Source organism: Drosophila takahashii, chromosome 2R (genome assembly GCF_030179915.1).
Source record: "Drosophila takahashii strain IR98-3 E-12201 chromosome 2R, DtakHiC1v2, whole genome shotgun sequence".
Taxonomy (NCBI): domain Eukaryota; kingdom Metazoa; phylum Arthropoda; class Insecta; order Diptera; family Drosophilidae; genus Drosophila; species Drosophila takahashii.
In genome coordinates this window covers 13,729,034-13,756,598 of record NC_091679.1, presented here as the reverse complement: position 1 = coordinate 13,756,598, position 27,565 = coordinate 13,729,034, and the positions used below count along the sequence as shown (strand labels likewise).

General features: G+C 42.6%; 1 protein-coding gene and 1 pseudogene across 7 annotated transcripts in view; both read left to right on the top strand.

Annotated features, from left to right (window-relative positions):
- Window positions 1-27,565, top strand: part of conu (Rho GTPase-activating protein conundrum) — a 203,797-nt gene that overhangs the window by 163,621 nt on the left and 12,611 nt on the right. The window lies entirely within an intron of this gene.
- LOC138912321 (large ribosomal subunit protein uL24-like) lies at window positions 12,171-12,768 on the top strand (annotated as a pseudogene).

Sequence of the window (27,565 nt, the reverse complement as noted above, 5' to 3'; positions counted from 1 at the left end):
CGACTTACAGACGACCAAAAACACATTTTTCATCTTTGTCGAGCTTCTGCGCTGCCATTACTCATCCAATCGTATTGATCTGTATGGCAAAGTTAAGCTCTGATCTATTGACTTTAAAATAAAACTAAAACTGGCCCAACCGAGTGGATATCTGCCGAGATATAAGAAGAAATTCGAAAAAAGTCAGAAATTTAACATTTCAAACTTTAAAAAATCTTTAAAAAAAAACTGTGCCATCGAAAAAAAATTTAGTGCTATTTTTGTGATCTAGGGGTCCAAATCTAACAGATTTTGCCATCAATTGCTGGGGAGCATTTCGGCTGTAAACTAGTGATATATATACTTTCTATGTGTATAAATGAAGAGAAAACGGTGTGTTGTGTTTTCCAAATATATTTTCAGGTTTTATTCTGTAAATCAGTATCGATTTAGCGTCGCTTGTGAACGGTTGTGTTTACCATTGTGCTCTGAGTTTTTGTTTTATATTGTGTTATTTCCGCAAGTATTTTGTGTTTATTTACTAACAAAGTTTAGCCTAACAATCGTGTTAGTGACTTTCATAGATCTCCCAGATTACGGGTACGTGGTTATAGTTATTTTAACATTTCCATTTGATTTATTTAATATCTTGGCTTTGTTAGTGTAATTTGCACTCTCCAAATTGGCTCTTATATTCTCTCTCTTACTCTTACTCTCTCTCTCTGCCGCTCTATTATAACTGTAATTTCACTCTCTCTGAACCTGCTGAATTTCTTGTAGACCTATTCTCATAGTCTCTCTCTCTCTTGCTTGCTTTACATCTAACTCATGGTGAAACTATACAAGGTGATCTCGTCAGCTCTGCTGAGGACGTTAAATATGTTTACCTCTCTGTCTCTTTTAAGCGATAGAATGAGAAAGCTAGATAGATAGATGGCACAAATAACGTCCTCAAAAGAGGGCAGCTCTCGCGACGAGATCACCTTGTATAGTTCCACCATGATCTAACTGTTCGTGCGTTGAGTTGTTTTGGTGCCCCACAAGCCACGCTCAGTCGATAGAAGACTTTTCTCTCGCGCTCTCTTTCGACTTAATTCGCGATCTCGCGCTCTTATACTTTTTGTGATTTTGTGGTTTTGGAATTTGATCCCAGTGCCAAATTTACTTGAGGTATTTTTTTATACTTTTATATACTTTTTATTTTATTCTCTTTATTCTCTAACATATTTTTCTTATAATGACTCTTATCTGTACTAAGAAAAATTGTAGGACTGCATCTAATGACCCTTTTGTTTACTGTTGGCTCTGCGAAGCAATGATGCATTCTAAATGTGCAGGATTTACTGGCAGAGTTAAAGACTTTATTGAAATGCGGATTGGTCTCATGTGGGTATGTGAGCACTGCAGGGATTTGGCAGTTGAGATGAGCAGCTTTATGAGGCAGACTCGAGTCGGCCTATGTAATCTTTCACAAGTTTTTAAACAGCTCAATGATGGATTTAATTCCGTATGTGAACAATTTAATAATAAAAAATTGTTAACCGAGTCGCCCAAACGCAAAAAAGCTAGCTCAACGACAGTAAAGGCGAGGGTTGAATCCACGTTAAATCCAAACTTGGTAGCTGCTGCAGTTTCTGGTGACACAGGGGTAAGTGAACCACCTGTGCCAATGGATACTGCTAGTTCAGGTGTAGTCCCTGTAGCCCCTGTATCTGAATGTCAGGCTCCAGATCCGGCGGTATCAACCAATCCGGAGCCGACCATACCCATAGGTACAGTGGGCGCCGTTTCTGTCGCTCGGCCGAATGAGGTTCAGGCTGCTGCTGGGGGGCGTAAAAATCTCTCAGTTGTACCCAGACGTACAGAAGGTGCCGCTTCTGGCGCTCAGCTGAGTGAGGTTCAGACTGCTGCTGGGGGGCGTAAGAAACTCTCAGTTGTTCCACATAGGAAGCAACTATTTGTTTCAAGATTTACGCCTGATACCACATCTGAGGATGTTTTGGAATTCATTCGTGAAAAATTCCCATCCGAGGATATTGCGGTTGAACAATTTCGACTTTCATACGCCCGTAGGATATCGTCTTTCAAAATTTTTGCTCCGCCTGATGTGTTTAAAGAACTGCTTTCTGAAAGCTTCTGGCTTAATGATGATCTGGTTATAAAAGAATTTGTTCCTAATAAACCGAGAACAAATAATAGGCCTTCCACGGTGCCAAAAAACTGAAAAGTTTATTATTGGCTTACCAAAATGTTAGAGGACTTAACATGAAGCTACCAAAGCTTTATGCTGACTCCTCGGCATTTACGGACGATATCTTAGCTTTTACTGAAACTTGGCTGAAACCAGAGATAACAGACTCTGAAGTTCTGTCTACCAATTTTAATACCTACAGAACCGATCGCCTTTCCCGTAGGGGGGGCGGCGTTTTAATTGCCGTCACCTCCACCATAAGTTCTGAGAGAATTCACTCTTATGCCTCTAATGACATTGAATTTGTTTGTGTGAAAGTTTCCAAACCTTGTCTATTTTTATTACATGTTCGTATATTCCGCCTGGCTCTGACCTAATAATTTATGAGCAACATCTATCTGCTATTAAATCAATTTTATCCTTTTTTTCCAATAGAGACCTTTTCATTGTTTTGGGTGACTTTAATCTCCCTGATATATCTTGGTCCCCCCTTCTGACTCACTTGTCGCTTTACCTTTATCCACCCATGATTTTGTGGATGGACTTTTAGAATTATCGTTACAGCAGGTTAGCTTTATACGAAATTCATTAAATAGACAATTAGATCTTGTGTTTGTTTCAGAGCCGTCTGAAGTCACAGTATCTAGAATTGACGCTCTTGTGGTACCAGAAGACCGATACCATCCAACTATGGAATTGACAATTTGCCTCCCCTACCTTGATACCCTCTCTCCTTTAGTTTCTCCAACTAAAATGAGATGTTTTCGGAAATGTGACTATAATAAACTTAATTTAATGATTTCGCAATACGATTGGACAGATCTTTATAACTGTGTGGACATCGAAAGTGCAACGGAACTTTTCTATAGCGTTGTAAACACTTTTTTTTAATGAATGCGTTCCTGATAGGCTTCCTCCAAAGCCAAACAGGCCCCCTTGGTTTACAAATGCGCTTCAACGACTTAAAAATCTTAAATCAAACACTTATAAAAAGTATAAAAAATCGGGTAGGCCATCCGATTTTTCGAAATATGTGGTGGCTCGATCTGATTTTAACGTTCTTAACAGTCATTGCTATTCTATGTATTTAGATCGCTGTAAATTTGAATTTTCAAATGACCCGAAGCAGTTTTATAACTTTGTCAACGCAAAGCGTAAGTCATCAGCTTTGCCTTCATCGGTTCGATTTAACTCAATGGAGGCATCGACTGACTCTGAAATTGCTGATTTATTCTCTGACTTTTTCCAAACTACTTATAGCTCTTCTTCATGGTCAGAATCAAATTACCGTAATCCCTTTAATAGGGCAAATTGTATTTTTTCCCCTATAATTACCGAAAGTTCTCTCTTAAGAGATTTAACATCAACAACGCCAACTTATTCTCCCGGTCCTGATGGACTTCCTGGGTGTGTGCTTAAGTTTTGTGCATCAACCATCTGCAAACCTATTCTTGTGTGTGTGGTTTTTACAAAGTAGTAACAAAGAGAGTAAAGTCATGGCCTTGAAGAGACCAGATCTCACTTATCGAAAAAACTTAAATTTATCGTAAATACTAAAAATAAACTAGACCAGGAGTAGACATTCCGCCCGCCTTGCAATATACTTCAAATTGCAAAAGGAAGTCTTCAATGACTAGGAGCACCGTATGCATTATTGTGCACATGTACCGGATAGCATTCATCCTAGCACAGTATTCTGCGCCACGAGACGCCCACTCGGACTCGGCAATAGTCCTGACTGGATCAGATTAGGGTAGACGTCTGCACCCAAAACCACGGAGATTTCTGTTGGCCTGTAAAAATTGGGATCTGCCAGGACTATGTTGGCAAATTCTTTCCGGACTGTGTCGGGCAATTCCCTCGCAGGATAGGGATAGGGATCAGGGAAGCCTTGCAGACGCGCTCGCTTCCAACTCCCAGGATTGGGAGATTCATGGCTTCGGCCAGCGATTAGTCAATTCGGCTTACGCCCGAACAGGCGTCCAGGCTAGAGCTTGAAAATTATCGATAAATGCCAGTATCGATATATTCGATACTTTATCATTATCGTATCGATAACATCGATGTTTTCAAGAAAAGCAAAGACAAATTAAAAACTATTTTATAATTCTGTTAATACCACGTATTATTATTATATATATGCATAATACACTTGCATTATTATTAATATTATTATTAGAAAAATCGCGGTTAATTTATTTAATTTAAATTTCCGGTTTTCATTACTAAAATGCAATTTTTGACTAAAGGATCCTCCTCTTAAGAACCCGTGGTTTATTTATTTTTGATCATTGAGTTGAGTTGCGTCACATGTCTAGAAAGACACCAATTCTTAGTCAAAGACATTCACGGCTTCTTAAGAATTTTTTTTAAATATCTTATGAGGAAATACTTATGTAAAATAATAGAACAAACCTTTGTTCCATCCCATTTTTTGGTACTAAAGTAGAACAAATTCTTCCTCTTCTGAAGAATTCCCGGTTGCTTTTTTTTTTTATCCTTTGCCAAAATTGCTCAAACGGTCATCGTTTTGTTTGTTGTTGGTATTAAAAGAACGAGAGTTCCTCCTTTCCCCAAGAAATCGCGGTTCTTTCATTTTCGATTTTATGCCACAACCTATGGTTATTTTCCCCTACTTTAATTGACACTATACCATAAAGAAGTAAAAACTCCAGGATTCCAGGCAGCTTACGTCGAACCGTAAATTTGCCGTGGGCAGGATAGCTGTCGAGGTGTGTGCGAGGACGGTTGAAAGGCGAGGCGTCTCAGCAGCTTGGGGCGGAGTTTGGGAACGTTGACGTCGCTCCTTCCTGCGATAAAGGTGGAGCAGGGTGTGATGATCACTGCCACACACTTGGCAATGGCACTTGCTTCGACAAGCCCCCTCTGAATGCTGATATGCCAGGCAATTGGGACAGTATTTATTGATTAACACTGCCCGCATACGACGCTCCGCATTCAACCGTAGGAACCGAGAGCAAGTCCGTAGAGGATGTATTTCTGTGCAGACTCGGCATCGAAACGATTTAGTTCCCCGAGAACATCTGCTCTCCGTTGATTGGGCGCTTCGGTGAGTCGACATTGTCCGATGATGTAAAGGAAAAAAGTAGCGAAAAAAAAGTACTGAAGACTGAAGGAAAAAAAAGTAAAAGAATTGGATTAGCGGATGCGAAAAAAAGTTATTGACATTGAACACATTGACTCTGCACGTTGTTGTCTACGGGGAGGAACACCACCTTACGAATAGGTCTTTTAAGGAGTATTCCGCGAGTAGAGCGAATATCCACTACGCGAACGTTGTTATCAGAGCCAGGATGGACCTTCTCAATGCGATCAATTCTCCAATCAAATGTTGGCGTGTTGTCCTCCTTAACAACGACCAAGTCGCCTTCTGTCAAGTTTTTTGTAGGAGTCTGCCATTTGCTCCTTTTGTGGAGCTCTTGGAGATATTCTGTTTTCCATCTCCTCGAAAACAGTTGGCTCAGAGCCTTAACTCGCTGCCATCTGTTCAGAATAGAACTGGCTTCGCCGGTCACAGGTGGTTCGGCAACCGCTAGTAATGGTCCACCTTTTAGGAAATGCCCAGGAGTGAGCGCAAGGAGGTCAGAAGGATCATCAGACGAATTGAGACACGCTTCGATGCGACACAAGAGAGTAGATAACTCTTCAAATGTGTCGTCGTTTTGTTAAAATGGGTTTTAAAACTCTTAACTCCCGCTTCCCACAAACCTCCCATATGAGGCGCACCGGGGGGGGTTAAAATGCCAGGATAGGCTTTGATGGTTAAACGTCGAAGTGACCTTTACCTTCAGGGTCTCAAGGACGCCTTTGTTCAATAAATTTTCAGCTCCGACAAAGGTCTTTCCATTATCGGAGTAAAGGTGAAGAGGGCAGCCTCGCCTTGACACGAATCTAGAGAACGCACCAAGAAATTTTTCCGTGGTCATGTCTGAAGTAGCTTCCAATTGGATCGCTTTGGTAGAGAAACACACGAGGACACAATCATATCCTTTAGTGATGCGGCAGGCTCGGCCAGTGTAACAGTGTGAGTAAAAGACCGTGAGAATGTGCTTCTGGGTTTTGGCAGCCTTCCCATCAATTGTGACTGCACCTTCTTTCGATGAATAAGGCAAACTTTGCATGTGGACGTCACCTTCTTAATAAGATTTCTAAGTTTCGGAATCCAAAACTTCGCTCGAATGAAACGCAACATGAGTTGGTTACCACCGTGAAGGGAATTACGTTGTGTAAAACGGACCAAAAGCTCAGCCATTCGGCAGTAGTATGGATAAATAATCGGATGACAAACGACCACATGATCGGATGACGCCGTCGGAATCAAGGAACGGATTCAGGTTGAGGATACAACTTGAGGTAAGAAGTTTTTTCTTGGATTGAAGAAGTTTGTATTCCTCTTGATACTCATTTTTTTGGGTCTGAATGATTAGGATTCGTTGGACATTGGATATTTTGTCTGCGCTTAAATCTGGCGGATAGGTGCTGCGAAAACGTCGGCATCGGTTTATAAAACGCTGCACGGACGCCATAACCCTTAACATGCGGCTGAAATCGGAGAATCTATCAAGAATGTCCCATATTGGACATGCAAGGTGGCAACGCACTGCCTTTTTCTCAAGATCAGTTTTAGCAATTGCGAACTAATGGGCGAACTAACCATGAGGGTCCATGCCACCATAGGTCACTGTCAGCCAATTTTTCAGAAGATACTCCTCGACTAGCTAGGTCTGCTGGATTGTGCTCTGAACGCACATGAGACCATTTACTTCCTTGCGAAGCTAATGTGATCTTGGTCACTCGATTAGCCACAAATGTTGTCCATTGGCACGATGGCTTATTCAGCCAGGCCAAACAATAGTGGAATCAGTCCAAAAGTAGGTATCCGTAACGGCAAGTGGGATTTGAGGAAGGACTGCGGCCCAAAATTCTGCCAGAAGAACAGCTCCACAAAGCTCAAGGCGAGGCAGAGACACTGATTTCACTGGCGCAACCTTAGTTTTAGCTGTCAGAAGCTCAGAGGAAACGATACCGCCGCGTTGAACTCGAACATATATTGCCGCCCCGAAAGCCTTTTGGGAAGCATCGCAAAACCCGTGAACTTGGATGTTTGCGCCGGGTTGAAATTGTATCCAGAGCGGAACGCGCACTTTCGGCAGAAAGTTGTGGCTGCGAAGAATATCGTGCCACCTTTAAAGTAAATCTTCGGGAAGAAAATCGTCCCAACCAATTTTCGCTAGCCAAATGTCCTGCATCAATATTTTTGCTTGAATTATAAATGGGGATAGCCAACCGGCTGGGTCGAAAAGCAATCTGGGACAGGATTTTTCGTTTTTAAAACTTCGATTTTAACTCTACTTGAGACGCAACGAAATAAAACTCATCTGCAGTTGCATTCCATCGCACTCCCAGCGTATTTGTAGTGCTGACTTCCTCAATTTTGAGGAAGTCGACCGAGAGCAGATGGTCTTTGAGGATAGACTCAAAAAGGCTCTCTCATTGGATGAATATTTACGTAGGGGGAAACCAGCTGAACTGAGCGCTGATCGCAACTCCGAAATAGCTACAATGGCTTCAGACTTTGTGTGTGCTCCTGCAAGCACATCATTGATATACATATAATTTGAAATAATACTGTGCTTTGACGTCATTGGATAGCTGCTGCAGGGTGCATAAGGCCAAAAAGGAGCACAGCTTACTCCAAAAGTGACAGTCTTATGTTCGTAATCAGCGAAAAGGAGTGTGTGAGGGGGTTACTCCGATTTGGCGGTACATTTTTGTAATATCGGCATTGAATACGAACTGAAATATACGCCACTTAAGAAAGGGTCAGATCAGATTGTAGTATTGGACTGGGATAAAGAATGTCGTTTAAACTGTTCCCATTTGATGACGGACTCGAAGCATTGAAAACTACACGTACCTTTGTATTTAACCCGCGTGGCGGGTTAAATAAAAATTTCCATGGTCCGTGTCTGAGGAGTCCTGCTTCATATGGCCAAGATCCAAGTATTCTTTGATGACTGAATCATAAATATTTTTCAAAACAGCATCTTTTTTAAACGGTTTTCGTTCCGTAGAAACTGTGCAAGGGCGAAAGACCTTGAGTGCCCCAGACTCACACTTTCCGCATTTTAAAGGGGTAGGGATACTACATATTTCCCCTCTGCTGATCTGAAAGTTGTCTGGACAAAATTTTGTTCACAAAAACTATCGGATTTTTTCACAACTTTACCTGGGAGACCCTCCACCTCCAAAAACTTTGTGAGTAATGTCTCTATAGTGGGCTCAGACTCTATGGACACCTTTGTTGTGAAGAAGGCAACACTTTTTCCTCTGGCTAAAGAAATTGGGCCGGTCAAAATCCACCCGAAAATCGTTTCTTGGCCCAGTAGCGAGCCACACAGGTTAGGTTTTGACCCTGAGAGAAGTACTGACGGAAGAATATCCGCACCTATTAACAAATCAATTTGCGAAGGCTGGAAAAATAGAGGATCAGCTAACTGAATATTTGGTAATTGTGGTCGTCGGAAGATTTCCAGCCAACTGTGGCAAGACTAGTGCAGTAGTGTCAACTTTAAGTAATGGTTTGGCAGGGTTGCCAATCTGGAAACGTCACTACTTTTCAGAGACTCCAGAACTGGCTTGGTTAAGCCCTGTAATTTTAGTCCTCACGTTTTGAAATGGAATTTTTATTCGATTAGCACGTCTTTCCGAAATAAGAGTGCCTTCCGAACCTGAGTCGATCAGGGCTCGGGCTGAGTAGTTTTCTCCTAAATGGCATACATGGACGATGACTGTGCCTAAAAGGACTCCTTGCTGATTGGAAACAAAATGGACAGAAGTGGACTGTATAGGGGTAGATTCTTGCATAGTTGTTTGATCCTGTGCAGAGCTATTATGGTTTCTAGGAATGTCTTTATGTAGGAGCGTATTGTGGCGTCCCTTGCAGGTAAAACAGTTGTGCCTACTTTTGCACTCACGCAAATGATGTCCACTAGCGAAGCAATTTAAACACAAACGCTTTTGTTTAATATAAGTTTCTCGCTCTGGTTGAGACATCTGGAGAAAGCGAGGACAAATTCGAACTGGATGTGCCTCTTTGACGCAGAGATCACAGCTGCGCACTTTTGGACCAACCTGGATCTCGAAGGAGTTCAATCTTTTGGGCGCGGAGTGTTCATCTCTTTCCAAGTTGGAATCTCGGATGTTTTGGTTAAAGACTGCTCCCATAGTGAAAGAGTGGCCTTTGGCAAATTGGATGAGCAAAGACAGACCAAAAGACAGTCCCAATTAATTTGGATTTCCTTTAAAGCTGTCCCTGATTCAACACTTATCGTTGACAGATTAAAAAGGATTTTTAATTGGCTGTTGACGAGAAGTCTTTTATTCTCAAAACATTCTATAAGCGCCGCCCATGCGGATTCAAAACCATCGTTTGTAAGTGGAGATTTGGCAACAATCGCGTTGGCTTCGCCACTGGTTTTAGCATTCAAATTATATAATTTTTCTACCTTAGTCAACCTGGAGTTGTCTACGAAAATGGCTGTGAATAGGTCACGGAATGTTGGCCAACGCAAATAATCACCGTCAAACACCTTTGTATCACATGGCGGAAGATTACAGTTTATAGAACTAAACTCAGGCCCTGAATTCGGGCCTGCCAGTGCTGTAGAAGCAGAAATGAAAGCGATTTGCTCACTTAATTTCAATGCACATCTCTCGTAAACTGAGTAGCAATTGTCGTATTTACTTTGCAACGACGGTTCCAAGAAGTCTCAATCGGCCTGACTGAAATAAATTTAATATTTTGATTATGCTAAAGAACTAAGTTATTACTGAAGTACTATTCATACAACCATTTAATGAACACCGCACACTTTACCATTGGTAAAGATTAAAAACATTTCAAGTGATACTGAAATGCAGAATTTGTGTAGAAGATAGCATCTGGAGGCTTATATTTATTCTTGGCGAAAATATCTGTGGTACTAACCTCTGCAACTCTGAAATAAAGCTTATTAAACGACAACATTTATTTTATCACTAACCTTTTACTTGTTTTTTTGATTAAAATTAACTATTTTCACTTTTTGCACCAAATTTTAAATTGATATAACCCTGCATCATATTTTTGGTAAGACCTACATTACGAAGAACAATAATAATTGGTTTAATTCCGTTGTACGTTTGCAATGAACTGATTTTTATGGTTTGCTCGCTACGAAGTTCGTGCGGGCACCAAATTTATATAAACGTAACCGCCCGGTTAACAGTAACAACACTTCAGAATTCAGTTAAGGAGGCGTTTATTTACGGCTTTGGTTTACAAAGCTTGTGTATATCTCGTGGTGGTGATACTTCTCCGACGTCGCTCGGTGATCCCTTGCACTGGTGTCCTTGTCCGCCCAGGATACTATTGCGGCTACTCGTAGACGAGGCCGTGGAGTTGGGCCGTTGGGCTTAGGGAAGCGTCACCGTTCTCAGACTAGGGTGAACAGGCACCACGCTTGAACGACCTTCGTCCTGCCAGCCGCAGCCTCCTGTCCCTTGCTCTGTCCCTGCCGGTCCCGCTAGACCGTCACTCAGTTTCCTTTGGCGCTCCGATGCTACGACCAGACTACGCAAGCAGTCCCTGTATCAAACGCCCAGAGAAAGACGATCGTTCCACCATAACCTTCCCTCCTGGCGGTTGCGATCGTATTTGAGGCCTGGCTCGCGGTGCGGTCCCTGGATGCTTGTACTCGTCGATGTCCTGCGCGACTCGTTGCTGCGTTGTTTCCTTGTTGCTCCGTTAAGATCCGCTGCTTGTGCTCCACTGGTGGTGATGCTGGTGCTAAGTCTGCCTGGTCCTTGCTTAACTGCTCGGTATTACAGCCAAAGTATCCGGACTAATCGGTATCACAGCCGATGCAGCTAGACCAATCGGTATTACAGCCAATGTAGCCGGACTAGTCGGTATTACAGACGGCACAGCTCAGCTACCTGTGTCGCAATTTAGAGACTTGCTTGGTCCCGAACATCTTGACGTAGCGAACTTGTTCCTTGTTGGTTTTCCACGACCGTTTCTCTTTGACTTTGACTTTTACTAGACGTTGTTTACTCGCGATTTGATGCTCGATGACTGGACCCGCTTCCAGCGCTGGGCCCGCTTATATAGGCCTCCGGGTCTCGTTTATCCTCGGCCTCTCCTTTTTTCTCTCCAATTCAGGGTCCAAAGTCAACGGTTTTACCGTTCGACCTTTCGCCTCTGCGCACGCCACCACACTAAGGTCCAAAATGCGGCGCTGTACCGTTTATTCCTTGTTCACGGCCCGCCTGCGCTCTCTTTTCTCTTTCTCAGGCTAGTGCCGTCTCGCTCTGACGCCTCTTTTCGTTCTGTCTCTCGCACTCTCTCTGGGTTGATACTCTCCCAACTCTCTCTCCAATTCTTCAGGGTTCAGAGTCCCCGGTTTTACCGTTCGACCTCTCGCCTTTTGCGCATGGCACCACACTAAAATCCAAAGTGCGTAGTTCTCCATGTAGTTCCTGGGTCTATTTTTGCACAGTTATTTAACTCCTCCTCCCCCCTTTCTTCTGAATTTAAGCTCGATCCTGCTTTCCGACTGTCATATATATCCTTGTAGCCTTCGATTCCTCCTCAGCAGTTCGAATTTTCGTTGTTCCTCTCCGGCTTTTATCCTGTATATCCTTGTAGCCTTCGAGTCTTCTCGATCCATCCATCGACGCCTACAGCTGCGCCGATCTGTCTGTCTCGATTTCTTCCACGATGCTTCCCTCGTCGACGCAACATTTCTTGGTTGCCGTTAAAATTCAAAAATCTCACTCCAGTATGATTCGCGATCTTCTGTTGCTCGTCTTGGTCACACTAATATTTTGCGATCGATAACGTGACTCGCCTATCGATATCGCCTTGGAGCGGCGTTGCCACCTAATCATCGCGATGTTTATTAGAGTGACCCTCCTCTTTTTGTTGATTTTTCCACGCCGCACTAGCAAGATGAAACAGAATCCGTTCTTGTCGTCGTCGCGCAGGAAGAACCGCAAGCGCGACTTTCAGGCGCCCTCCCACATCCGGCGCCGCCTCATGTCCGCGCCCTAGTCCAAGGAACTGCGCCAGAAGTACAACGTGTGCTCCATGCCCATCCGCCGGGACGACGAGGTGCAGGTGATCCGCGGCCACTTCAAGGGCAACCGGGTGGGCAAGGTGGTGCAGTCGTACCGCAAGAAGTTCGTCGTCTACATCGAGAAGATCCAGCGGCACCAACGTCTACGTGGGCATCCACCCCAGCAAGGTGCTGATCGCCAAGCTGAAGCTCGACAAGGACCGCAAGGCCATCCTGGAGCGCCGCGGCAAGGACCGTCTGGCCGCTCTCGGCAAGGACAAGGGCAAGTACACCCAGGAGACCGCCGCCCAGCCCTTGGAGACTGCGTAAATCGCCTGGATCGGCTAACTCTTACTACTGGACCCCTGGGACGTCCCTGTTTACTGTTTTTACCGTAACGCTTAGTGTAAAAAACAAAACATCTTAAAAATCGCGTGTGGAAACGGCGCCAAAAGAAAAGTTGATTTTCGCAAATGGATCTTGTTGGCGTTTTCAATCCACCCGGGGAATCTACCTAAACTCGATGTGTTTTTAAACTTCTATAAAAACCATGTGGTTTGGTTTTTGTTTATTTGTTTGTTGATTCGTTGGAGTTGAAGCGGATTCAACGTTTAAATCGTTATAGGCTTGTTCGGGTTTTTACTTAAGTGAATTTTTTTGATTTCATTACGGCTTATACTCAAGGTTATCAAAACCTGGACTTGGTTATTATTCAATTCAATGGCAATTAATAATAATTCTTGAAGCTTTTAATTTAACGCAGTCGAAATTTAAAAAATTGTATGCCCAGGGCCTTGTACATATGTATGTATCTTGTTCCGGCTTGGATTATTTGGCATACATAATAAATCAATAAAAATAAAAATATTTAATTCAAAATATGCCGATATTTCCATTATCTCGTGCCTATCGATCGGCTGTTATACGATAGTGCCTATCGACCGCGAACTATCGCTGACGCTCCCTTCCCTAAGGATATGGTAAATTGGCAAAAATGACTTGGTAAGTGCAGTTTCTGGATGTTTGTTTTTGTGTTCTGATTCTTCATCCCTTTTCAGATCAAACCATATTGCCCTTAAGCCTTTTGCTGCCCTTGAGGTGGGGTCAATGCCTCTGCCGATTGTAGGTGCCAGTTGATCTGGTTGGTTGTTGCTCTGTCCGTGGGTTTTTTTTGGTGAGTTGGTATTCGTGGTAGACCTATATTCACTCCATGCTTTTCTTTCAGCTTTTACCCAGCTTTTTACACCCTTGCAGAGGGTATTATAATTTAAGTCAGATGTTTGCAACGCAGTGAAAGATACGTTTCCGACTACATAAAGTCTATATATTCTTGATCAGCACCAATAGCCGAGTCTATCTATCCATGTCCGTCTGTCCGTTTCTATGCGAACTAGTCTCCCACTTTTAAAGCTATCGCTATGAAACTTTCCCGAAAGTCTTCTTTTTATTGCAGGTAGTACATATGTCGGATCGGACCACTATATCTCCCATAGAAATATTCAAACAATATAAGAAAATTCATTGCAACTTTGTATGAAGTAAGCGTTGTGATTTTTGACAACTTAAAATCAAAATTTAAATTGGCACGCTGAATCTGGAATGCCTGAAACTGCACCGAGTGAGCATTAAACTTAGGTGATTGCTTTATTTTCAAGGGTATATAAGCTTCGGCTGGCCGAAGCCAGCTTCCTTTCTTGTTTTTTTTTTTGTATTTGTGCGTGCGCTATTCTGGCAGGCTGCAGTATAGCTATTAAGCTTTTCTGTCTCAACCCTTTCTTCGGATGACGAGTGAAACCTTGGATCGTGGCTTTTGGCACAGAGTTGTGGTTTCAAATCTAGCTTGCCCACTTTTACGACTGTGTTCACATGCTTGGCTTGGACTGTTGACTCCGGCTTTGGCCTGACGAAGAAACGGCCGACTTTGCCTCCTGCATCCTTGGACCCGGTTGTTTTCGGTGGTCTACTAAAACGGGTTCCGCGTCGTCATCCAGCTGGCCATTTTTTCTGTTGACTCCGACTGCTGCCTGACGATTAAACGGTAATCCTGTTCCCTTGTCCGTCGTTGACTCAGGTGTGTGCTACAATAATCAGCGTCTTTGTGTGTGGCGTGCTCCGTTGACTCCGGCTTTGGCCTGACGATTGAACGGATGTACTGTCTCATGCGGCCTTGGACAATGGTGGTTCTGTATTTGCTTGACGATTAAACGATTGGTTTCCTGTCCGCCCACCTCCACTATCCGTTGACTCAGGCTTTGTCCTGACGATTAAACGGTTGGCCATTGCTGCATGTATTTCCGGATCGTGGTGCCTCGCTCTGCTCCTTCAACTGTGTTTCGTCGTTCTCGCTTGATTCGTCCGCCGTCCCTTGCTGTTTTAGATCGCTGATGTGCACATTTTGCAGATTACAAAATAGACCACCTGATCCGTGGATTTCACTGTCTGGTTCTGAGGTTGTAGTGCCTCGCTTGATCCTGCGCTGCTTTCTCTAAGTTTCGTCGGACAACTTTGACGTTCCCCTCTGGTGATTCTGTCTGCTTTCCTGTGGCCAGAGTTTCTCTGTCATACAATGCGTTTGGCAACCATGGTTCTCTGCCCTGCGTCAGAAAAGAAGGCGAATATCCTGTGGACTCGGATACGCTTGAGTTAACCACTAGCATTATCTCTTTTCATCCCAGTGCCTTTGGTTTTGTCCGGCAAACTGTGCGATCATGGTTTTTACGGTTCGGTTCGCGCGCTCGGTGGGATTTTCTTGTGGAGTATTCGGTGTCGTGGATTGTTGTTTTATTCCCATGTCGTAAATAAACTTCTCAAATGCCCGAATGGCAAACTGCAACCCGGTGTTCGTAATCACCACTTTCGGAACTCCGAACCGAGCGATTAATCGTTCTCTAAACGCCTTTTGCAGGGTTTCTGCTGTTGCGGTTGGCACTAATTCTGTCGATTTTGAGAAACAGTCGATTAGCACCAATAACATTTGGTTACCGTGCTGCGACCTTGGAAGAAGGCCCACAAAATCCGCACAAAATCCGCACAAACCGTTGCCCATGGTTCCTCAGGGACTTGTGTCAGCATATCTGTGTGGGATATGCCTATACAGCGTTTCGCCTTGGAACACATAGTCCGGGAATTTCTGCGGCTGAGCGTTTATTTTCTCACGCATGTCTCTGATCTAGTTGCATTCCGAATTTTGCACCACCTCTTTCGCTCTCCGGATGGTTACCGGTACCGGCTCTCTGGATAGTGCGTCGGCTAGCACGTTCAACTGGCCCTTTCTATATGCAACCTCAAAGTCGTACTGTTGTAATTCAAGGGCCCACCTGGCGATTCTTCCGGACGGGCTTTCAATGCTGTTCAACCATTTTAGTACCATGCGATCCGTTACCACCTTGAAGTGGTAGCCTTTCAGATAGGGCCTTAGTTTTCGAATTGCCCAGACAATGGCCAAGCACTCTTTCTCCGTTCTAGAATAGTTTTTATAGTTTGAGATAACTTTCTCGCCGTCTTCCGTGTTTTGCGTCAGAATTGCCCCTATGCCGTAGTTGCTGGCGTCTGTTTGCTGGATGAATGTTCTTCCTAAAATCTGGACAGTCTAACACTGGGTCAGTCACTAGCCTCCCAGGTACAGCAGCTCCGATTTGAAGAATTGACACTTCTCAGGGTTTATCCTCAGGTTCGCCTCCTTCAGACGCCGAAAGACTTTTCTGAGATTGTCCTTGTGTTCTCTTTGAGTGCGTACGATCACGATTATATCGTCCTGATACGCGAACGCATGTAAAGACATCTCAGGTTCAATCACTTGGTCCAAGGCCCTTTGAAATGTCGCGGATGCTGAGTGAAATCCAAATGGCATCACTCTCCACTGGAAGAGCCCTCTCCACTGGAGAGCTTGCTTCCTCCAGAGGAATCTGCCAGTATCCATCCTGTAAGTCCAGGCTTCTTATATATCGCATTGCTCAATGACCACCTTTTCGTTGATCTCCCCTTGAACTTTGGTGTTCTTGGAATAGTATCTTTGTTTTATATGTTTGTCCTCCTTCATGGTGATTTGGTGCTCGGCCACGTTTGAAGTTCGACTCATGGTTCGGAATTCTGCCAGCTCTGCTTCTAGGAATTTCTCGATTTTTTCTTCCTCGCGGTCTTCATGCACAACTGCCACTGACAACGTTTCCTCTAGCCATCGATTGTTTCTGTCCCTGGCCGGTATGAGGACTTCGTGACCTGCGCATTTTATCTCAGCCCCAACCTGTGTGAGAAAATTCCATCCTAGTACCAGTGTGTCTACTACTCCTGGTAATATCAGCAGGCTCATGGTCAGTCGGTTGTTGCCAAATGCGACTCTCAGAATCCCTGTTTCCGAGCTTTGACCTGGTCCTCTAGCTTGGCAAAATATCCACTGGGTAGGAAGAACGTTTGGAAACTCTTCATAAAGTCTCCCTATTTTCCCTACTGCCGGTTATTTGAGATAAACCACTTTAATGCTCTTTCCTGTAGTAGCTCAGGCATCACTCGAGGTATCAAATTCAAGTCCAACCCATAGGTATTCATGGACCATTCCACTTGTTTCAAGAATTCGAGTGGTTTCTCTGTGCGATCGAATCTGAAAGACCATTCTCTGACCTGCTTTGCGACTTTAGCGTAGTCGGGCTCGCTAGGTCTCGGTGACTCCTGGAATGCCTTTTTGTCTCGAATCTCTTCGCCGGCCTTCTTGTTGCATCTCTTCAATGCTAAGGCCTGTCATGCTTCTCTCTCGGGGTCTGTTGGTTTTAAACTTGCACCTTGCTTCTAGTTCGGCCCAGAGTTCTTTGAGTTCTGGATTGTTTTCCGTCTCATTGTGATATTCCACCAGTGCTTTTCGCATGTCTTCAGTTCTATCCGTCAAGGAAGTGCGCAGTCTTTGCGCTACGTAGATGAAAACCTCCTTCTTGAGGCGGTAGATCCAACTTTTCCCCATTCTGGTATTTTGTGTTTTTACTGCCGGGACAATCGTGTTTTGGACGCCAGATGTAACAAACTTATTATTATGGTTTGGTATTTATGGTATATAAACGTGACCGCCCAGGATACTATCCACTATCCGCCACTCGTAGACGAGGGCGTGGAGTTGGGCCGTTGGGCTTAGGGAAGCGTCACCGTTCTCAGACTAGGGTGAACAGGCACCACGCTTGCACGACCTTCGTCTTGCCAGCCGCAGCCTCCTGTCCATTGCTCTGTCCCGGCCGGTCCCGCTAGACCCTCACTCAATTTCCTTTGGCGCTCCGCTGCTACGGCCAGATTACGCCAGCAGTCCCTATAGCAAACGCCCCGAGAAAGACAAAGGTTCCACCATAACCTATCGTCCTGGCGGTTGCGATACTACCTGAGGCCTGGCTCGCAGTGCGGTCCGTGGATGCTTGTCCTCGTCGATGTCCTGCGCAACTCGTTGCAGCGTTGTTCCTTGTTGCTCCGTTGAGATCCGCTGCTTGTGCTTTTTACGTTGTTACTTTTTACGTTCTTAAGGAACAAATTCTATAAATTCCATTCTTGGAACTACAATAGTGGAATTTATCTCAAAAGTTGGGTGAAAGACGCCTCTAAATGCCTGTAAAATATTTAGGGGCACATATTTTTTCTTGTATTTTTATACCCTTGCAGAGGGTATTATAATTTCAGTCAGATGTTTGCAACGCAGTGAAGGAGACGTTTCCGACCACATAAAGTATATATATTCTTGATCAGCATCAATAGCCGAGTCCATCTAACCATGTCCGTCTGTCCGTTTCTATGCGAACTAGTCTCTCAGTTTTAAAGATATCGCGATGAAACTTTCCCAAAAGACTTATTTCTATTGCAGGTAGTACATATGTCGGAACGAGCCGGATCGGACCACCATATCTTATGGCTCCCATAGGAATAATGAAAAAAATAATAAAAAAAACATTGTAGAAAGTAGGCGTTTTTATTTTTGACATTGTAAAAACAACATTTTACGTAAGCAAACCTGCAAGGGTATATAACTTCCTTTCTTGTTTTTAGTCTGTTTACCGCATTTAGTTGGTTGTGAATAGAGGTGAATTAATTAATTAAATGGCTTTGATTGACCCAAATTATGATGGAACCTTAAATGCAGTAAGGTAAAAGGGCATCTAAGCAATTTTTGGTATAGGTATTGGCTTATTCCACGTGAAACGGGACAGGCCAATTTGGGTCAAATCTCAGAATCAATCGAAACTGATTTTTTCGATAGAGGATTAAAATATAAGGATGGGGTTTTGTTTTTTTTTTTATTTCTTACCGTTTAATTTACAAAATTTTTTTCTAAATTAGCTCCGATTTCATTTAGCCGATTTTTCAGTTATGCATCACGTGAGACTCGTTTGAGGTTTTTTAATATTTGGTATGCAACTTTGCGGAATATCTTCATATCTTTCAGAAAAATATTTTTAAAAATTTTTAAATTTAAAATTAAGTATTTTTTAAGGGAATTTTAAATGAAAAAATTCTATACACCGGAATACACGAGATTTCCGAAAAAATAATTAGCCTTATGTTGCTTCATCAATTCTTCACGGAGTGGTAAAATAAAATTGTTGTATTTGCAAGACCTACTAGTAAAGACAACGATTTTAGTATAGCATATTTGCATCAAGCAATAACAGCGCAACAATTCAGAAACCCACCCCAATTAACACTCAGAAACTATCTATCCCCACACCACTGCCTGCAAAAACGAAAAGTATTTCAAGTGCACTAAAAACCAACTTCTCACTTTCCCGCTGGGTAACTAAGGAACAATAATTTCGCTAAAATTGAATTACATGTTAATACTAATACCCTTTACCTAAAATAATATTTTGTTTACATTTCCACAACAGATTTAAAACATTTTCTGACAGTTTTTTGTGTTTTAAAACTCAAATAGAATTGAATATATTTAAAAAAAAAAGAAAGGATTTTAACTTCGGCCAGCCGAAGTTTATATACCCTTGCAAATATGCCTACCTAAAATGTTGTTTTTACATTGTCAAAAATCAAAAAGCCTACTTTCTATAAAGTTTTTTCTATTATTTTGTTAATTATTCCTATGGCAGCCATAAGATATAGTGGTCCGATCCGGCTCGTTCCGACATATGTACTACCTGCAATAGAAAGAAGACTTTTGGGAAAGTTTCATCGCGATAGCTTTAAAACTGAGGGACTAGTTCGCATAGAAACGGACAGACGGACAGACGGACATGGCTAGATGGACTCGGCTATTGATGCTGATCAAGAATATATATACTTTATGTGGTCGGAAACGTCTAATTCACTGCGTTGCAAACATCTGACTGAAATTATAATACCCTCTGCAAGGGTATAACAAGAAAGGAAGTTAATTTCGGCCAGCCGAAGTTTATAGACCCTTGCAGGTATGCCTACTTAAAATGTTGTTTTTACATTGTCAAAAATCAAAACGCCTACTATCTACAAAATTACAATGTTCTTCTATTTTTTTTTTTTGTCGTTCCGACATATGTACTACCTGCAATAGAAAAAGACTTTTGGGAAAGTTTCATCGCGATAGCTTTAAAACTGAGGGTCTAGTTCGCATAGAACCGGACAGACGGACATGGCTAGATAGACTTGGCTATTGATGCTGATCAAGAATATATATACTTTTTGTGGTCGGAAACGTCTCCTTCACTGCGTTGCAAACATCTGACTGAAATTATAATACCCTCTGCAAGGGTATAAAAACCTAAATATTCAAATCAATTGATTCTCTTGCTTCATATTGCTTAAACAAATGGAAATGTTTAAACAATTTCATTCACGGCATCCCCTTCCACCTGCCTTCGTTAATACTTATATTATTCTAGTCAAAATTATCATATTGGTTGTTAGAAAGCAATGTATAGATTTTAGCAATTATTTTTATATTTTTTTGTAAGAAAACAAGTTTATTTTTTAGATTAACACGCTAATTAAGTTTGAGTTTAATTACATGCTCAACCCAGGATGACAAATTATATTTAAACAATATGGTTTAGACAAGGTACTAATGTTGTGTAGAAAATTAGTGTAAGAATTTGTGTCGAAAAATGAATTTGTTTGTTTCCGTTCTGTGCAGCTGATAACTTACGCAAGCAATAAGAATTTTAGGAATGTTTTTGCAAAAATTAAGGAAAAAAGTTATGATAAAATTTTTTCTCGGTTTATAGGCTAAAAAAAAGTAACTTTTAAATGTAAAATAAATAGCAAATATGAATATACGCATAATTTTAAGTTTTAATTTCCGCAGGCAAAGCTGCGGGCTACCGACCCTGCTAGTCTAAACTATCATAAAGGTCGATCCCTAAAAAACGGTCAGTTGCAAATTCCACCCAGAACGAACTGACATAAAAATCTAAAAAAATCACATTATTTACTGAAATAATTAGGAACCGCGTAAGATCTAAAAATTAGAACAAAAAAAGACCCCAAAGTGCGCCAAAATTCGATTTTTTTTAAAATTCTTTTCGAAATTTTCCTTAAAATTGCTTTTATTTTTATGATGCAAAAAACTGATCAGCAAAACTATTTATTAGCTTTCAAATGTTGAGATATTGACAAATTATTCATTTGTAAAAAACATTATTTCGCCCCGTTGCACACACACATGGACGAAATCACTTTGGACGGCAGTCCATGTAGTGACGAAGCGCACCAGGAGAGTGTGCGAAGGCGACTACTATTATATAGCCGCAAAATTGAAAATCTGCTGTGATAGTCCGATCGTAATGAGTAATACACCAATCGAAAGGTATTGCAAAAAAAGGATTGCATACCAAGACCTCAAGAAAATCAATTGGTTTGGGAGAGAGAGAGGTGAAAGTGAAAAAGTGAAAATTTCGAATTTTGGAGCTGTTGGGGCCGGTGGGGATAAAAGCCCCCTCGCAATGTTTTAGTTGTATTCCTATTGAAAATACCCGTCGAATGAGGGGTCATATGATAAAATCCGGCACGCTGCAATAGAAAATGCCTATGAAGGTAAAAAGGCTAAAATAGGATGCTAGGGCGGGCCGAATGAGAAAATATTAGAAAGTGTATTTAATGACGAGTGTAATAATTTTTCGTCACAAATGTTGATATCAGAACTTTTGTATGTTGAAGGTGCGATCGTCACTAGTGTTTGCTCCAATTTGGCAAACTGCGAAAATGCCTGTTTCAGGCCAGCAACTTTGGTCCCAGTAGAAACGCATCGACCGATTCCAACGAAAATAATTTTATTACTGGTTTCTCTGCTCCTTCTCTTCTTGTACTCGCAACTGAGACGCAGTTACAAGTTGAGACAAGTTACGACTAAACATCGGCCGCGTTGAATGGCCGAAGGGCTTCAATTGATAGGTAATGGTGCTAGTCGATGGACAGCACGCTTGTAGATTTCATTTTTAGTTTTGACGATGGCGACCCGGACCCTTCCATCAGCGCCTGTGATAGTTTCAGTGATGATGCCCAAAAGCCATGTCTGAGGTGGCAGGTTATCCTCCTGAATTGCGACAACGGTCCCAGCAGTTAAATTTGGCGACTCCTTATTCCACTTCACGCGTTGTTGTAAGCTCAGCAAGTAGTCTCGTGACCAATCCTGCCAAAAGCGTTGTTTTATCGCAGACACCAGATGCCAGCGCTGAAGAATTGATAAATTCGGTTCCACATTTGCCTTGGCGGATGCTGGTGGCAAGGTCGGCAAGCTAGTCCCGACGAGGAGGTGCCCAGGGGTTATAGCTTCACCATCATTTGGGCTTGAGCCGTCAGCGATAATCGGCCGCGAATTAAGCACTGCTTCAACTTCTACGATGACCGTCTGGAGCTCGTCTTCCTTTAGCAACGCGTTACCCACAGCTCGGAGAAACAGGTGTTTAGCCGACTTAACGGCTGCCTCCCACAGCCCTGCAAAATGTGGGGCTCTGGGAGGGATGAAGATAAATTCGAATCGACGAGGTGCTCCAAATGCTGTCATAGCGTCCTTATGTGTTTCCAATTTGCTCATAAGTTCATGTATGATGCGCGACGAGCCCGAGAAATTCGTGGCATTATCGCAATACAATTTCTCGATGGGTCCGCGTCGTCCGACAAATCTAGATAAGCACATGATGAATGTATTAGTGGTGAGATCTTTAACAAGTTCGAGATGAACGGCTTTTGAAAGGAAGCAAATGAATATCGATACATACATCTTGACTGGAGGCTTACCACGAATTCCTAGCGATACTCGAATCGGTCCAAATAAGTCAACTCCACTAATTGCAAATGGCCTTGTTCCTATCAAACGGTCGGCTGGTAAGTTACCCATTATTTGTGAAGCTAATTTTGACTTGTATCGAAAGCAATGTACACATTGTCTTACGACTGCGCTACATTCGCGCCTAGCATTTATGAGCCATATTGTTTGGCGGAGAAGACCAACCAATGGTCTGGGTCCTGCATGACAGTTTGTTCTATGCAGATGTTGAATGTATAAACGCACGAATCTGTTACCCTTTGGCATAAGAAGCGGAAACTTTACGCTGTAACTTAACTGAGCATTGAACAATCTACCTCCTACTCGCAACAAAGACACCTCTAGCTTTCCAATTGATTCAGTCCCAACGAATGGACTTAATTTTTGAAGTGAGTCTGGCAACTTAACTGATTTTTGCAGTTTTATGAGTTCACTTTTATATGCATTTTGCTGTATGATGCTTACGACGAGTAAAAAGGCCGAGCCGAGCTTAACCGCGGTAGGATTTAGTGAAGACCACAAGCGAGATTTTGTTGCGTTGACGAATCGTAGTAAGTACGCAACAATGCGCATTACCTTAAGGAATGAAGATGAATTTTCGACAATTTTTTCTATCGGATTCGGCTCGAGTTGTGTTGCAATGTGGCTAGTTGTTACATTCCGAATCTCTAACTCTTCATTAGTGGTGATTTGCTGAGTTTTTATATTTTGAGGCCAAAGCCTTTGATCTTGAGTCAAGAAGTGAGGACCAACGAACCAAAATGAATTTTTTAATTCATTAACTGTACAACCTCTAGATGGAAAGTCCGCTGGATTGCTGTCAGTGGGTACATGGCGCCAACTCGCCGATGATGTCATCTCTTGAATTTCACTGACGCGGTTGGCAACAAAGGTTTTTAGTTTTGAAGGATGTGTTTGCAGCCAATATAAGACGATTTCGGAATCGGACCACATTACAACTCGTTCAACTGGAGAGTCGATCAGCGGACGAACTTCTTCCCACAAGTTGGCTAGCAAGTGCGCCGCGCAAAGCTCCAGTCGTGGTACCGACTTTGTTTTCAGAGGGGCCACTCTTGATTTTGCAGTAAGCAATTTAACTTCTACACCATGTGGATGTTCGACACGGATGTACAGGCAACATCCGTATGCCTCAGTTGAGGCATCCGCGAAGCCATGTATTTGACATACGGAGTTTTTGGTCGTACCTACATGCCTTGGAATTTTCAATGTATCCAACTCTTCCAACCCCATTGTGATCGCTTGCCATTTCTGCTGAAGGCTTTCAGGAATTGGATCATCCCACTCTAACTTAAGCAGCCAAATTTGTTGTATAAGAATTTTGGCCTTTGTGACAACAGGACAGATAAGCCCGAGAGGATCATATAGGCGAGCAGTAAGGGACAGCATAGATCTTTTTGTTGGCGCATGGCTTGTACACATCTCTCGCGAAGAGAACTTAAAAATGTCATGTTTTGGGTTCCAAACGAGCCCTAACGCCTTGGTATCTTCGTGCTCCCCGACAGATACATCTGTAGACTGATTAAGTTCTATTAGCTGCTCACAATTGGTTGCCCACTTTGAAAGAACAAGTCCGGCCGAACCTAAGATTTCAACTAATTCGTTTCGCATTGACGTAAGTTCCTCGATTGTATCCGCGCCTGACAAAAGATCGTCAACGTAGAAGCTATTTGATAAGACCAAGGATCCTAGGGGGTGAGAAACTGAATATATCTCACTAAGGTACTTGAGGCAGCGGATAGCTAAGAACGGTGCGCAGGATGTGCCGTATGTAAAGGTATTTAAACGATAGACTTGTAGTTTTTCATTCTTATACTGCCTCCAAACTATTAGTTGAAAATTACGATGGGATTCAGTTATTTCCACCTGTCTGTACATCTTGACGATGTCTGCTGTAATAGCGTATTTGCGAAGACGAAATCTTAGTAATGTAGCGTATAGACACGGCTGTATAGTTGGTCCGATCATCAGTAATTCGTTCAATGACACTTGAGTACTTGTCTTACTCGATGCATCGAAAACCACTCTTAGTTTAGTGGTTGAACTTTGCGGTCTGAGCACACATTGATAAGGAATGAAGAAATGCGGCTCAGACGGAATTTCGTCATTCACCAACGTCATGTGGCCTAAGGATATGTACTCCTTCATAAAGGCAAAGAACCGCCTTTTTGCGATTTCAAACGACGAACCGAGACAATTCGGGCTGGACTTAAATGGCAATGAAACTTGAAGTCGACCGGAGGATAACCGAACAATACTCTCCGTGAATGACCTTTCGCACATAATTTGCTCCGGAGTGTAAAGTTTATTCTGTGCAATGCTCGGGAGACTTTCAATTTCCCAGAATTTTCGAATCAACATGTCTACACTGCAATGATCTTCAACCGCGCAGACCATTGAGGTAGCCAGTTTGAAATTTGTTTTTGATGACTTGCACCGACCTGATACGATCCATCCAAAAACGGAGTTTTGTAAGACTGGACCATGTGTTTCTTGCTTGAATTTCCCTTCCCTTAACAACTCGAAAAATGCGTCAGCACCAAGCAATATGTCGATTCTCTGAGGCTTGTGGAACAGTGGATCAGCCAACTTTATGTTGTCAGGAAGGTTCCAGTCTAACACTTGAACTGCCCTCTCTGGTTGGGATGATGATATTGACTTCAGAACGATAAGCTCAGCTTCTAATTGAAATGCCTGTGTTCGGGAGTGTATAGTCGATTGAACTACATGGTGAGCTGATACCCTTTATTGACCTATTCCAATAAGATTTGTGTCTTTTCGATTGAGCTTAAGTTTTAGAATTTTGGATAACTCCTCTGTTATGAAGTTCACCTGTGACCCGGAATCTAAAAGCACACGAGCAATATGCATTTGACCATTGCTACCGATAATGTTAACAAGGGCTGTAGCTAATACGATCTGATTTGAGTCTTCTGTCATCGCGTGGTGGACGGTAGAGGTGGTCAAAGGTTGTGTCACAATCGACTCTTGAGTGGAAGCTAGCTCGGACGGTGAAGAGTCGGAGTTGTATCTATGAAGCAGTGAGTGATGTGGTTTCGAACACACGCGACACTTAGAGGATTGACACGAAAGAACGGAATGCCCTTTCCTTAGGCAGTTTATACATAATGGGAATGTCTTAGCAAATTTGAATCGTGTAGCGACTGATGCGGCCACAAACGAACTGCACGCGTAAATGTAGTGATCCGCAGATTTGCAATAATAGCATTTTGGATCGTGGTTTCGATCGGTATTGGAAACGGACAAGGAAGTTTTATTAAAGGTCTTTGAAGAATTTTGCCGCCCCAGCTTGCGAGACTTTTGCGTGCTTGACGTAGCTTCATCTGCTGCCAAATGTTGGTAGCGTTTATTGAGTGCATCTTGGCAGTCCTGCCAAAGGGGGATGTTTTGAAAGTCCAGACTTTCTTCCCATCGAGACTTAGTTTTTGCGTCCACTTTTGTCATGACGATGTGTATGAGCATTGCATTTGCTATTACCTTGTCACTGCCTAGCGAAAGCAAGGATTCGTAGATAGCTGTGACCGTATCTATCATGTGGCGCAGTGACAAGGCAGACGGACCCTGCATTGGGGGAATGTCAAAGAGGCGTGAAATACAATCGAAAAAAATTAAACACTGATTGTCGTACACCCGGTTTAAGGCGGCCAGTGCCTTTGGGTAATTGGTCTCAGTTATTTGGTATGCTTTCACGGTCCCCAACGCTTCTTTCTCCAGACATGATAACAGGTGATTAAATTTTTCGACTTCGCTAAGAGTTGGATCGCTATCTATGAGACTGGTGAATAAACCAATGAAGTTCTTATACTCTGAGTAGCATCCGGAAAACTTGGGTAAATTCATTCGAGGTAAATTTTTATTGTGCGAGCTTGTCGTATTAAGGGTCGAGTTAAGTAATGGTGGTCTACGATTTTGTTCATTTGCTGCCATATAAAGAGATTTTGTGGCTACACACTTATCCTCAAGCTCAGCTCGCGAGGACAATACAGGATTAATTAACTCTATTTCCTCTTGAAGGTTAAATGCACGATTTATGTAACTGTTTAAAATGTCTAATCTGCACTCTAATTCGCTGCCTCGAATGGATACGATTTGTTGTTGCATAAAATCTCCCATGCGGTCTATATCACCCTTAACACTTTCAAGTCGGGATAATAATGTATTAGCACGATCGTTGCCATCATTGACATCATTTAAACTTGAATTTTGCTGACGACTTAAACGTCGCTTTGGAGCCATGATGCAATTTTACGTTAAAATGCTAATACAAGTGAATCTGGCTGCCCACTGATATAAGTGAATTTTAATTCTCAAGTAGAAAGCACAGCTATGTATCTAGTGTTGCGATAGGTTTTATTGATTGAACTTATTTTAACTTTGTAACTTTGTTACAACTGTACCCTAATTGCATGTGAGCTGAATCGCAAGCGTGAGCCGTTACTCTGCAGCAGAGAGACAAATTGAACAACTCGAATTCACAAAACTCGGGCTAAGCGCAATCAAGGTGCTGCAACGGTTTTCAAAACTCCCTCTGATCGGTGAACTGTATTTATGCTGTATATGTTCTAGTATTTTTTGCGTTGGTATGTGTATGCGAAGAGAGAACGAACCAACTGTAATCGTGACACGTGTTTGCCTTACGCTTTACCTAATATTCTTCAAGCTTATGTATGTACATAATTGACTGAAATGTTACCAATTTGTTACTTAGCGATTAGTGAAATCCAGCGGCGTGTCCAGTACATGCCCAAACTGAGATTCCACGGTGAATGCATATGCATGTAAAGCTGATCTGCAGTATAAACGATGAATTCCAGCGGCGTGTCGAGTACAAGCCCAAACTGAGATTCCGGATGTGCGTATAGCTGATCTGCTATATATATACGATGATACGTCCTTCTGAGTCCACCCGGGGGGCGCCAAAAAATGTTTGCTCCAATTTGGCAAACTGCGAAAATGCCTGTTTCAGGCCAGCAACTTTGGTCCCAGTAGAAACGCATCGACCGATTCCAACAAAAATAA